This window comes from Mya arenaria, chromosome 12 (assembly GCF_026914265.1).
Source record: "Mya arenaria isolate MELC-2E11 chromosome 12, ASM2691426v1".
Taxonomy (NCBI): domain Eukaryota; kingdom Metazoa; phylum Mollusca; class Bivalvia; order Myida; family Myidae; genus Mya; species Mya arenaria.
Window position 1 is genome coordinate 67,038,785 of NC_069133.1, and position 14,994 is coordinate 67,053,778.

The 14,994-nt window shown below is 32.9% G+C and overlaps 1 protein-coding gene across 1 annotated transcript in view; it reads left to right on the forward strand.

The window, feature by feature from the left end:
* Positions 1 to 519: 519 nt before the first annotated feature.
* LOC128211104 (TWiK family of potassium channels protein 18-like) overlaps positions 520 to 14,994 on the forward strand; it is a 41,829-nt gene continuing 27,354 nt past the window's right edge. Inside the window, exon 1 of the mRNA XM_052915521.1 lies at positions 520 to 622. The gene's annotated coding sequence lies outside the window, so the exon portion shown is untranslated. The remainder of the gene's footprint in view (positions 623 to 14,994) is intronic.

Sequence of the window (14,994 nt, forward strand, 5' to 3'; positions counted from 1 at the left end):
CAAATTGACAAAGAAGATTTTATACAACAATGAAATTGAATCACATTTATGTTCCAAATGATGTAATGCTTTCAATTGACAAGAATTTTTCTTATTTTTGTACCGCTTACCACGTACCTTTTTATTTTGAGATCGTTTTCTTAAGCGATGTTACGTCGTGAATACAGCAGCTAGTTCCAATGTATAGCAAAGGTTCCCCAACACCCTGTGCTTATGCAGTTTGAAGCGTGCAGTAATAAGATGCCTGCCACATGATTCGAAATATTCACGCCAAGATTAAACACTCTACAAACACACTTAGACTTAGTTACTTGATACGTTTTTATATAATTATTAAGAAAACACTGACAACGTTATTTGTTTGGACTTGTTTTAATCAGAAAGATAAATTAATACGCACAACTTCATAATGCATTACTTGACAAAGGGTTTTATTGCAACTCGGTTTCTCACTATTTTCTTTGATTAACGTGAATATTCTTTGCGTATGTAGAACATAAACCATAACAATCAATCTATTCGCTGGAACAACTCTCCTGTCTGTGTTTGAGTTATTGTGTTAAATTTCTATTGGGAGGAGTTAATATAGCATTTGTTGGCCTACACGTACTAGAAACGCAAGGTAAGATCTGTGTGTTTAACGTCCATTACTCTAACAACTATGTTAAAGTCATGCACTCAGGTTGTAAGAGATATGTTTTATTTATTTAAGTCGAAAATGTCATCTTGTCCTACGACCATTGATGTATACCACTGGTGTTTAGGAAAGGGTTGACGTAAATTGATGTAAGTAAACCATATCGGGTAATCCTCTGCATTCTTGATCTTGATATTTGGTTCAATTATTGTGTTAAAAGTTGCAATGCTAATCGAATTGTATTTTTTCATGCAATGAAAAATATTAACGGTACATTTGTTATTCGAAAAGGAATTGACATAATTATATCGAACATTTACAACAGTTATTTTGAAATGTAAAACCTATTTCGCGTTATTGGGTAAACTAGTGAATCACAACATCGTTCTCCCAAAATCAATCACGGAAAGCAACATTCAACGGCATGCAATAGCATTATATAAGGTTTCCGAATTCTGGGCGTATCCATGGTGTTTCATTTGCATTGTTCAAAATAACTAAGAGGTACTTTGACCACATAATTAAGTCAATGTTAAACGTACGTTTTTAGATTAGTTATTCAAGACTATGAATCATAACGACCAGAGTGAGAAGTATGCAAACTATAAGAGCCAATGCAAAAACAGATATGTATAATTATATTAATGTTATCACTTTACGGTAGTAAGGCTCTAAGTCTTAGGGAGGTTTCATTATACCTCCTTATGGTAACCGTTCAATAACCCGCATCTTAGTTACGTATGTAGATATGTTAAGTCAACAATTCAACAGTACTTGTTATTTTAACATTACCGCATGTAGTTACCGTAATCAACAACTGTGAGTAGTTATCAAATATCCATGTTATACCATAATTACAAACCGAGGTAAGTTTTGCTAGTCTCAGTGTATTATGTTGGTATGTTTATAAACAGATTGATGTCATTGCCTTAATTATAAAGACATTTTCTGGACTGTGTTACCTGTCAGATTCTTTGTTATCCATGATGTAACACGAAGCAGCGTGCGTAATTCTATTTAGTATACCTAGTTCGATCTTGACACTGTATGGTGAAATGTTTTAGTTTTAGATTGGTGATTGTCTTATTTTCTATGATACCGTATATGAATTTAAGGAAATAGTTATTTTCAATCGTATGACTTTAATTTCTCCCGCCTCAGATAAGTATATCAAATAATTTAATCATGCTAGAAATTCTTATCTTGCCCACGGGCGAAGATAAAATGCCCGTATGGAACTTCCTTTTAATGGTCACCACATTGAAATTACCTCCCTTGTTGAAAACTGTCGTCTGTAGCATCATTGAAATTTTGTCTTGTGGCAATATTTAGAACACTAATTAAATATTTCTCGCTTCAAATGTCACCAAAAAACAGTTTTAAGGCACCTTTCAAGAAATAATGCTACACTCTCCTTAGAACTATTTAAAGACCAACTTGACTATTAACATAATCTGAATCACTGCGCGCATATCCATGACAACCACGAGTTATCGCATATACATACGCAATTATTTTCACTAAGCACAAAAGAGTTCCAGCAAAAAAATTACATTTTTACGTAAATTGGTTTAACTGAGGTGGGAGAAAAAGCATCTACCATAGTCGTTCGTGTAAGATAGGTTCATCTCGACCCTCGCGCAGGGAAAACCTCGTTTCCGCAAAACACCCTACGCTCGGGTCGGAATGAAACTATCTTACACTTTCGGTCTTGGAAGGGACTTATAATATCTTTTAAAAGCATATTGATGTCTGATATGAATATGAACGGTGTATTTTTTAAACAAAATCAGTTTCCATATCGTATCTGTGTTCATTTAAGTCGGCATTCCACACTGTTAAGAAAGAAAAGGTGTAACTGGGACCCATTACGGAGGAGATGCATTGCCTTGATTCTGCACTGATTTTAAAAGCAAGCACGCTCTGATGGTAGTAGGGAGACTTTATGACGTGGCAAGGTTATCCTCACTGAGGATCATTTTCCTAAGGTTCCCACTTTCCCCTAAGGGTCATTATCTCATTCTTTGGTCCATTAGGTTTTTTCTTTCTTTTATTGTTTTATTCACTGGTCCGTTAGGTTTTCTCTTTTCCCTGATGACAAATATTACATTCACAGATCCGTGAGGTTCATTATTTCTCTCTGAAAAAAGCATTGTCCTATTCCTTGGTCCTTTAGAATTTTAATATGAAATCCGCACGGACACATCTACAACTTTCAGTCTGAAAGCTAAAACAACATATAATGAGTGTCACGACAAGCACGGACCTATTACAGTGTTTTATGTAATTGATAATATTTACACCAACTCTGAGTAGAACATTCGTGTTTGATTAAGTTAATTATATCACAACACTATTGACATACATCAGATGGGTTGACCAAGAGAGAGAGAGAGAGAGAGAGAGAGAGAGAGAGAGAGAGAGAGAGAGAGAGAGATTATCGATAGCAGATACTGCCATAAACTAATGTACTAATACATCGTTTTTAACTACGAGAATGACATCAAATGTTTTCTTAATCAATTGAACCTTATAATGTTTTTAATGTTTTGAAAAAGAAATCCTCAACAGTTTGTTTAAAGGTACCTAAGGTACACATAGATACTCATGTTTATAGCACCTACAAGACGTAAATAACTCCTTCTTCTTCGAGAAACCTACATCTCTCTGTGACTCATAGCATTAATTTGCATTTGACGTTGCAATTGTAAAATGTCTGCATTTAATGGTTCCAATATTGAAACACAACTCGTGTTTTTCATAAATTCTTGATGCATTGTTTTAAATATTTACTTAATATTCTTGGAAATCCGGAATTCCTCTTATATTAAGAAGTGTACATCAATAATATGCTATTCTGTTTGCATACCGTTGGACTGAACTTATTAAAATTATCATTTTTGAAAACGAATCTTGAAACCATAGTTTCATGCAGAATAAACTTTAAAGTACTTAGGAACATGAATGTTCACCTGCATATATTTTGAAACCAACAGATAAAGTGCGAGCATAAGCTTAATTGCAAATTTAAAGATAATAACAACATGTACTTTAATCAGCAGATATCCAAATGTAATGGTATTTTTCTGATATGTTGTCTGGATGGTTATGTTTTCTTATCACGTTGTTTCTTATCCTAAACGGTTTTCTCCTTGTTGGTATTCCTCAGTTTCTAAATATTCATATCTTTCTGCACCTTGGATAATAACGTGCGACACTCGGCATCAAATCAAGCAAATTACTTAATAAACCTGCGTTGTGTTGATGCAAGTCAGTAACAATTCGTTATAACCGCTTGTGGAACAAAAAACAATGCACTGTCAAATACTCAACTCAATGCAGATAACGCTAAATGTAAAAAAGAATACAGCATCGGGTCTATGTTAACAATCCTAATACAAAAGTGAGACCCTGCTTTCTTGACCGTTTTATTAATTTAACATCGCAGTCAGAGTTTGTGAAACAAATATCCTGCTCGTATCGTTGTTATATATGATAAAATAAAACTTGATATCTCTGATAACTTTGCTAATTAAGGATAAGATCTTTATATTTAAGTTTGTCTTTAAACCCTTATTTTGAGGACATAAGCATGACACTTATTTTCAATGACTTACAATTGTTTCTATCAATGCAAACAAATTGCAAAATGTTAAACTTTGCAACTTTTAGTCTGGATGATTTACGTTTTCTTCTCTTCATATAATGAAGAGATTATTTCTCCAGAGAGTGTAATTGATTACTGTTTTCTATTCATGCATCAATACCCTTGGTTGGAAATGCTAGGACACGTCTAGGTTTGATGCAAAGTGTTACCCCCGTGTTACTGTGGTGGCGAAAATCAAGTCAGTCGGATGTGTCCTTCATCAATATCCACTTTGTATGTTTTCTGGGGTAAGTTGAGCTATTGCGAAGCATATACAGCAACACAAACTGTGGTAAACACTAGTATTCATTAAAATGCACCAAAGCGGTATAAATGCACCTTATGAAATCATAACTTCCTACGAACCAATGCACGCGCATTACTACTAAGTGTTCTTCAATACATCCTCCATTGTCAGTGAGGGAATGAAAATTCCAAGTAGATATTCACATTATACTTATTATGAACATTTGGGCCAACCTACAGATTTATAAATGGCAGGATACTTGATATGAACCTTATATTGTGACAAAGTCGTGAGAGGTAAAAATACATTTAATTTAAATTGATCCTTTGTGCTTTTATTCATTGCAAAATTTCAGATTGACGAACCATGAAATCCGTCACAAATTTTGTAATGCCTCTGATTATCACATAGTTGTAATTCGGCACGCGTTGATACAATACTTGATTCAAAATAGGTCTGCCACAGAAACCGCATTGTTTTCCAAATAGTATCTTACAAAGATATTATATTATATGCGCCATGTCAAAATGTTCTTACTGTTCAAGTTTATCTTTATTAATAATAATTTAAAAGGTTGTTCTTTTTTATTTTACATACATTGTATGCATATATTGTTCGAAATCAAGTGGATGGCAATTAAGTTTAGATATACCACAATTAGACTGACCTTTTAAATTGGCAATTATTTTAATAGATAAATCCTTTTGCAAATTGTAGCTACATGTACAGAACAATCTTTCAACAACAGGTCTCTCTCTCTCTCTCTCTCTCTCTCTCTCTCTCTCTCTCTCTCTCTCTCTTCGCAACACAAAGACAAAATAACAAATGGGATTTATTACATGTATATTTTAGGTATTAGAACACAATTTATTAATCATTGATGCATTTATATTGATCAATTACGTTCACTGTCTGTTCATACCACTGCCTTTCACCCATCAAACGAGACAGGAGTTAAGATTCCTTCTCAACGCCTCATCATTTTTGCACCATGTAGCATTTCTTTGTCCTAAGTTTGGTGACGGTCCAAACAACTTATAAAATTGTGTGCAGATAAACCTAATCATAGCACAATAGTAAGCATTTTTTCCACCGTGGTAGGTAAGCAATCTATGAGCGAAATGCTCACTTAATTTTCGGGAACAATTCTCATGGATTCGTGTGAACGTTCCGTTGAGAGGTTTCTACTCACATTTTGTGGACTATATATGCCATACAGATTATATATATAATATATATACAAGGTCAGTCAGTCCATTGTTATTCAGTCAGGTAATGCATTTGCAAATCATTTAACCCCGTTTGGTGAGACAGGTTTGCATAAAACAGTTCGCTGGCTGCAACATTAAAAATTTGACCAATGAACCACTGAATAAACATTAACTTATCTTAGGTGTTATTAGATCAGAAAATATGCCAGATGTAATGTTTTGGACGCATTGATTAAGTGGCCGGGCAAGCATTAGTTTGTTGTTATGTAAAGTTTAGGCACGTATGCATTGACAATACATTGAATATGTCATATGCATTATTGTAAGACATTACATTCTATAAATAATAATGATATTTATTATGATGTTTTGTTTTACTCACCAATAGAGACATTATCAACAAGAATTCAATTAAATATATGTTATTTGAGCATTTGCAAAATCTAAGACTTAAATAAAACTATGTTGATGTTATTTTACTGTGTGGATTCTGTCTAAACTTGAGTTTCTTGGTTCTAAGACGAATCTCACTTGAAATCGAGGGTCACTCGATAACGTACTTTAAGGTAAAGTATATTTAACATTACAAATGCTTCCATGACCTGATATATGTAAAACTAAGCATTGCATGAAAGCGTCTCCAAAAAAATAGAATAAAACGTCTATACCACCCTACCATTTTTAACACACTGGAGGTCAATTTTGTGTATTGACATATTTCAGTTAATATTTTTTTCTATTTTAAAATCAAGATTGCATTTCGAACGAAAAAAAGTATATTCAAAGGCTCATTTTTCTTCAAAACAGAAACTCTTCACTACTACAAGACAATCCTTAGTCAACCCGTTGACGCTTAAACAATGTTATTTTCTTCTCAGCAAGAGATTGTTTTTTGAATACTTATGTGAAAAACTACAAACACAAGCTCAGTAGCAAAACGTTTAAACATAAACCCGGTTTGATGGCTCTGGGTAAACGCCAAAGACATAGAACACAAAAACAAAAAATCTCAATGAAGACTAAACATCTCAACTTAAAGAAGTATTTAAATAGAAGCTAATTTTACCGTTTAACCCTTTTCCTGCATCACGAAGACTGAGGTGACTTATTGATAAGGGTATTTTAGAAATTCGATGAAACAATAAGTGAATGCAATAATGCATATAGCTTGTCAGCTGTTCATAGCATTGCATTTAAAGATACCATTAGAGACACTAAATAAGATTTTTTGCAAATTGTGTCATGGTGAGCATTCTTGTTCCATATTAAGCATTAAGGGTAGGCGATGATCTACTGAAGTATATATGGTAGATTCGTGTGATTCTTCATACCGGGCAAAACAGATAATATTGCTCTGTAGTGTTATACAATGCAACAGGAAGTATGTAATAACCCTAGACAATTTTGTCTATAAAACAAAACTCAAATATCCACCTAAGTTTATTTTTTTAATCTTAATTAATTAAACAAATGTTATACTTTTAACTCTTTTTTCAACCTCTAAAATTGATTGTGTTGGCCATTTATTACCATTAGTTGTTCAAAATTGTTGATGAGACACAAGTTATTTTTAAAAGCGGATTAAATCAATGAAAGTCTTATTCCAAGATTTGTATTCCTATTTTGGAGTATCTTCTACTGTAAATTATACACTTGCCTTTCAGTATTGATTTCCTTTACCTTAAAATCTCAGTAAACATCATTATAATGCTATAATATCTCAAACATATATTTTAATTAGAAGTTTCATTTTGAAGATTATACATATTGCCAACAAAACACTTAACGTGGCAACAAGAATTCCGTAACATACATCAGATAAATCAATTTTCTGGAATAGTTCTGTCTGTGTGAAGAATTGATTGAATGTTTCCATGCTGAAAACGTTATATTATAATTGAGTAGTTTATATTCTATGAACGTATTTGAGGTCACCACGTTCAAAGACATTCGGATAAAATGTTTTGTTTTCAAGTGTTACGTTCAGTTTCGAGTAGACAAGTCTATGTCTATGTTTCAATTCAAATTCCGTGACCACTGATAAACGCAACGGATTTTGTTCGACGGAGTCTCAAAACCTTTAAGCCATCTGTGTTATAAGCTTTATCACTTTTTGCTAGACTAATGCATTATGACAGGTTGTCCCAAATGCGTTTGCCAACTGCAAAATTCAACGCCAAAAACATGATTAAACAAAGAGAAGTTTGGCTTCTGAGCAACTATGGTGATGCTTTGCACATTAATAACAAAGTGCATACAGTTGGATGTTTGGAATAACATGAAACTACCCTAAAACATGAAATGGCCAGTGTTAACATATGTAATAATTGCATTTAGGCATCTTTACTAAACATGCATCGAAAATGCATAAGAATGATCCACTAGTATACTCATCATGATCTCCGTACAATTTCATGAAGGTCAGGGTCAGGATAATTGCTTCTTAGTATATGTTCCGGTGATACTGCATGAGAGATTTAATTCATAACATGAAAGTGAAGAATTCGTTATGTCCAAATAAGGGACATATAAAGGATTAAATAGCATGAAACAGCTTATGATGTACTTACTTTCCACTTGAAATTACGAGGAGCTTCTCCGATATTTGATTTCTTAAAACACGATTTTAGCGTAGTGGGAGGTAAATGGAAGGACGCTAGTCTCTGAGGACCTGATACTTTGGAATTTATACGTGAACATGTCTTTAATACAAGTGTAAATTAATGGATATTATCACAGACATATGTGTTGCGATAAGCACGGACCTATTGCGGTGTTTTATGTTATTACCATATTTATTTAAAATCAGGGTAAAACAACTGCATATTACAAAGTAAATTATATCCTTAATATTGACGCACAGTATGAGTTTACCTTTTTCGGGGAGGAAATGACGCTATAAACATTGCTCTGTCAGCAACAAGCAGAAATATACAGTAGTACTTGATCACGAAACATTTAGTCGGAATAAAATGAACACACCTACATACATATCGATCATAGGAAGAAATTCATTTACTTTTAAAACTGTTCATTCATAAAGGAAGGGACTTGTAAAAATAATGATTAATTACGCAACATCTGTTCAACTGCCCAATGCGTAAAACAGGTATTCATGTGAGAATGATCCCTTCGATGACGGCCTTGTACGTGTTCATAAGAGAATGACCAGCTGAATATTTATCTATTGGCTATTCATATGTTTGGTGTTTAAGTTTGTAAACAAGAATATACCATTATTTTAGAATATATTAAACTCATATCGTTTCTATCTACGCTAAGACGTACACTTATTTATATAGAGATCTAATAATTTTTAATGTGCGTTTTATTCCTTAGCTTTTTAATTTCCCATGCGAACTGCTGGCTCTGTTGTTTTATAATTTTAAGATGTTTCTTCTCTTCCCAAATATATGTGAATATGAGGGTGTTTGTATGTTCCTATCGGCTTTGTTTTCGTAGTTTACATACGACCTTTACTTTAAAAGCCTAATAACATGTAGGCGTACGCGTATATAGTGTGATAATACAGGGAAACTCGCCTGCGTGAAACAGCTATTCAAAACTGTATGAAGTATCGTAAATGTTCGATATAAACATTGGGTATTTTCATCTGCTGATATCCAGATGTCTTAGCATTTACAATTTAATTTGTTTTGTATGTTTGTCTCACATTATTATTCGCTTCATTTAATAAGGAGATTATTTCTTAAGGGAGAAACAACGTGAAATACATTTTTGATATATATCTCATGGATCTATACTACGAGCCGCTGTTTAAATCCACTATATATCTCGTCTCAAGTGTCGGTCTTTCTTTTGAAAACATTACAATTCGAGTTGGGTTAAGGTATGTGTATAGTATGGTTGTTTTACACGTGAGCTAACGGAATAATAAACTGCAATATACTTAATATGAACTTTCATTTGTGACATAACTTCTGTCATATGAGGCAATAAACACATTGAATGTAGTCAATATTTCTTTTATATTTATAAATTTGCAAAAGTCGGCAAAAATGATATTCGTTTTCCTTAACTTAACAACAGGTTGAGGTTGAATAATGTATCTGTTCCAAGTGCTGAAATTCTTCTGTAGTTTGAGAAGTTGTTATGTGGCATAAATCGAAAATAAATATTTTAAAATCGAGCTGCAACAACAGCTAGTAGTATTAAAACAACAAATTAATGACACTCCTCGATCATATCTTTTATTATTTAAACCTTTTTACTTGATATATTTTCATTTTCACATTATCCTGACAGCGTATTTCCTGTTTTTGAACATACTTTCGGTGTTTGAATTTTAAATATTAAAAATATTATTACTGAACAAACACTTGTTTTACTCAATTTATGAAACCGTGTATTTTCTCCTTTCGAGGTGAGATGGCCCTACCGTAGGTTAAAGATCCAGCAATAAAACGAAGTATAGAGAAAAACATGAAACTGTATTGACCCTATGAACATAATACTAGGCAGTGTACATCCGTTAGCACCAAAACTAGAACTGATTGAAACTCAAGAGGAAGGATCGCAATTTGCAACTTTTTCATATTTCGGCATTTTTCGGAAAGCTGACTCTAAATTAATTTAGATATGCCTTGTTCAGTGCTATACAACATACAACATTGAAGAAACGCACACGCACACACACATGTTTTAATTTTGCTAGACTTACCTATCTTCAATTGATATTTTGGTAAACATGGGAATGTCGTTTACATTGAAAAATGATTTATTGAATTAATGACTAGTCTAATAGTTTATGATCTATAAACTCATAAGCATTCATACTGTATAGCCTAAGGCTGATCCAATGTATTGAGCAGTTGTAAATAATTAGGTTCCGTTTAAAAACAGAAAGATAGAACGGATATTTACAGTTTTATTTGTTTTATTTGTTTATTGATTTATACTTTTCTACTGTAAAACAAACATATTTCATTTGGTTCATACAACTATATACGTTCATTTGATGGGTCGGACTACCCATTTAGCTGTTGTTTCTTTTGTCATCAATTACGAACAAAGTATTATCGTGTTTAAGGCTGCCATCATAGACAGGAGAGCAATTTATCACATTTATCAATATTATTTGTGACAACGTTGACCCCATTGAAATAAATGGGTAAAAACTAGAGTGACCGCTAACTGTATGAAACTAAAAAAAGATTTAACAAACATTGTACAAAATAATTAAAAGGAGGGAGAAATGAAGCCATGTAGGTGAGCGTTTCATTGTATAGCCAACAGCACGTGTATCAAAAGATGAAGAATATTTTACTATCTCGTCAAAATATAAAGAACACGTCTATTGAACGCAGCAGCCTGTTTCGAGCCGCTGGGCATATTTAAAGATTTGACGTGCTGAATCGTAGTTTCTATCAATAATTTAACTACAATCTACAATCTACGCTATGAATGTGTAATCAATGAATATACATGTTTGTGTTGTTCGTTTAAAGATTTGAAATAACATAACAATTGTTCGGTAAGATTACAGCAAATGTATGTTGATCGATGTAACGGGTTTTTTACATTCTAAAATAAAGCTTGCATGAAACGAATAAAGATATGTTACGCGTACAAATAATTAAAAGCATATATGTTAATTACCTGTATGCAAGAAGCCATCATTAAACATTATTCTGCGTCGCGAAGCTTTAGATCTTAGACGATTATCTCCTAGACGGGATCTCTGAATTACTAGGAAACATTTAAATTTTGTTATAAGGCTGGCTTTGAATTATGATCATGACATCCGATATTGCTAAATACTTAAATCATATTTGATAAACGCAACTTAATCTATTTCTAATGTATATGACTTAAGCTCGCAATGATTTCATATAAGTAGCAATTCTTTATTTTTGAAGTGCGTTAGTTGATTTATTTTTTGATTATTTAGTGCAGAAGAATTGACGACAAACAGTAATTTGGACAGTTAAGTTTCACGTACAATAAATTTAAATAGTGAAGGCTTTTGGCAAAAAAGAAGCTTAATAAGTATTCCACAATTTCCTATAGAACTTTTGAATTTCCAGTGATGACTAACACGTATTTAATCAAATTATATTTGACTTTATTAACAAATACAACTTGAGAACGTAATACACTATATATCTTGTCATATTTGCCAATTGAGTTTAACTCTCAGACAAAGATTTCGAAAACAGCAAAATTTCATCGATTCCATCTGGTGCTATGTTTATGTATCTACAAACAGCAGCTGATGGTTGCGTAAATATTTCTCTAGATATGACGTAATGTATTTTTCTCATTGGCTGCTTATGTTACATTTTGACCTTGATAACAATTTATGATGACAAATTCCGTTTAAAAACTACAATATCTGAAATAGATTCATTTAACTTTGTTGTTCGATAATAAACATTTTGGTCGTATGTATGTCTAATTTGTTATACTATGAAATGTCGTTTTATCGACAGGTTCACGAACTTTACGGACATACATTTGCATGCGTGTGCGTGCGTTTATGCGTGCGTGCGCGCGTGCAAGCGGGCGTTCGTGCGATATTTGAAAATGGCATGCATTCTGTACTAGTGACCATAAACCGAATAATTATATATATACTTTTTAATATTATTGGACGTTTTGCCAATGTTTTATCTGGTTGTTACAGATGAATTTAAATATGTATTTTTTCCGGTGATATCTTGAACTATTATTCTATTAAGAAAATGCCAGACGCTTTCTGTGGTTTGCTTTGTCAGTGCATGCGGAATATTCAGTCTGCAAAATGCTGTCTTCTCATGCAATAAAGACAATGAAGGAATAAATACTTCAGAGACGCCAAGTATTGGCTTGTGCACATTCGAAATTTCCGTGGGGAGAATTTTACAGACTATTTGTATGCGTACGCATACTAGAAAAGTTAGGTAAGATCATCCAGTTCAACCAACGTTCTTTACTCTGAAATCGATGTTCAAGTTTTTAATTTAATTCAACGATTTTTTTTTTAATTAACATAACTCGCTTTATGTGTAGATTGATTAAGTTGTCCTAATACCACTGGTGTCTGGGAGAGGGCCTTAAATGATGTTTGTACCACCTGTGTCCTAATCCTCTTGCACGTTTGATTTTAGAAAATTTGCCACAAATATTGCTTTAAACTTTGCATTTATATTCTTATTGTTATATTTGTTTTCATGCAATTCAAAATTATTAAACACCACTAGAGTAGCTCAGTTTTTTTACAGCCTGTTTTGAGACCTTTAAGCCATTTCGCTTTATTTCATTAAACTAGTGTAATGTCTATCCTACAATCGATCACGGGTAGCAACATTCAAGGTTATACAGTAATGATATAGTACGTATTTTCTGAATTATTGAAGTATCCTTGTGTTCATTTTCATTATGCAAAACAGCATAAAAGTACCTTAGCGACAAGAATAATCAAGTGTTTATTGCACAACCTTTAGATAGATTAGTCACCAATACCTTTTGGATCATAACGACTATACTGGCAGTATGCTACAAGAACCAATGTAAAAGCAGATGACAATATGTAGGCAGTGGAAAGCTATAATTCTTAGGTATGTTTTATTGCATCTCCTTTGTGACCCTTTATTTACACACATATCAGTTAAGTATGTGGATATGTTAAGTCTATAAAACGACGGAAAGTGTTAGTATATCATTATCCATATACGAGTCAAATTAATCAATCACTGTGAATGTTTGTACCATATCAGTTTTTGCCATAAATACAAACAGATGTAAGTTATACTAGTCTCGGTATCTTATGTCGGTATGTAAATAGTCATGTTGATATCATTCACTACATTATTAAGTGAATTTCCCGTAAAATTCTTTCTTATCCAAATATTCATTTCAAGCAGCATGCGTTATATGAAAAAAATATAATAAAAAACCCTCATCGATTCCATCTGGTGTTATGCTTGTGTTTGCACAAACAGTTTTCAAGGTCGAGTAAATGTATCAACAATAAATGATGTTTTTGCGTGTGTTTTTTGTTCTCAATTGGGTACGTATGTTTGTGTCGATTTTTTTGCATTTGGTTCTTGACGTCGATAAATAGCCCGAATGTATCAAGGTATGTTAGCAAACATAATATATATATAATTCAACATGACATGCATATGCTATTACCAATGATCTTTAAAACCTCGTACTTTTAAACATAACGAACACTATTTCAAGGGTATATAGAGTGGTCTCACTGGGTCCGTATAATATTTATATGAAAACCGACAGAAACAAGATTATTTGCCAAAAGTTTAAACAAAACCCCGTTAAATGGCACAGGGTAAACGCCAAAGACATAGAACACTAACAATACAAACAAGAAACATGGAACAACAGCACAAAACTCCACAAACAACACAGTGCATACCTGCCTTTCGAGAGATATTCTTAATCCTAAGTCCACCAACTGTTCAAACCACCACCCGGGAAAGAAACGACATCATGTTTATTAGTGCATTACAAACTGTAGCAAATCTCTTTTAAATTTACAAGTTTTCATTTAATTGGTCAAACCCTTATATTATTTTATGAAATGAAGCGCTTTAATATTAATGCAATCATTTTGAACGTATAATGTTTTACCCTTTTCACTAACAACATCATTTAACTTGGTATAATACACTTTATATCACGACCAGACTAGACACGAATAAACAGCAGGCGATAGTTTAATTGAAATTTCGTGAAATCTTTTTTACCTGCAGCTCAACTTAATCATGCATGTCCTGTACGGGCAAATAAACGATATACTTAAAGGTATTGGAATTATCGCCTTGGTACTATGAAAGTGTTTATGTCTACCGTCAATGATACGTCAACATGTTATATAAACTGAAAAACATGAATGTATACGCCTTATCACAAATATATATTGGGATTGTTTTTGTCATTGAAAGTTGATAAGTTATAACATTCTTTTACAAAATTCTTTACGAGAAGTCCTTCTTTTATGTTCCACGTGTTTGTTAATGCACAAATTTGAGTTACAACATTGAAATAATTTGGTTGGTTATCGATGTGAAAAGGGCTGATATTTCAAATACAGATATAAAAATACTCACTCAAAACAGTAACAAATTAATGTTATCTAAAATCTTAATTTTAAAAAACAACAATTTAGATGTGAACAAAAGATAACAGGAAAAGGTTTGCAGGTACATACAGTGGTATGGAAACAGAAGGCATTTATCTTCCGTGTGATCATAAACCAGAATGATCAGTCACTCCCTGTCTGTGAGAG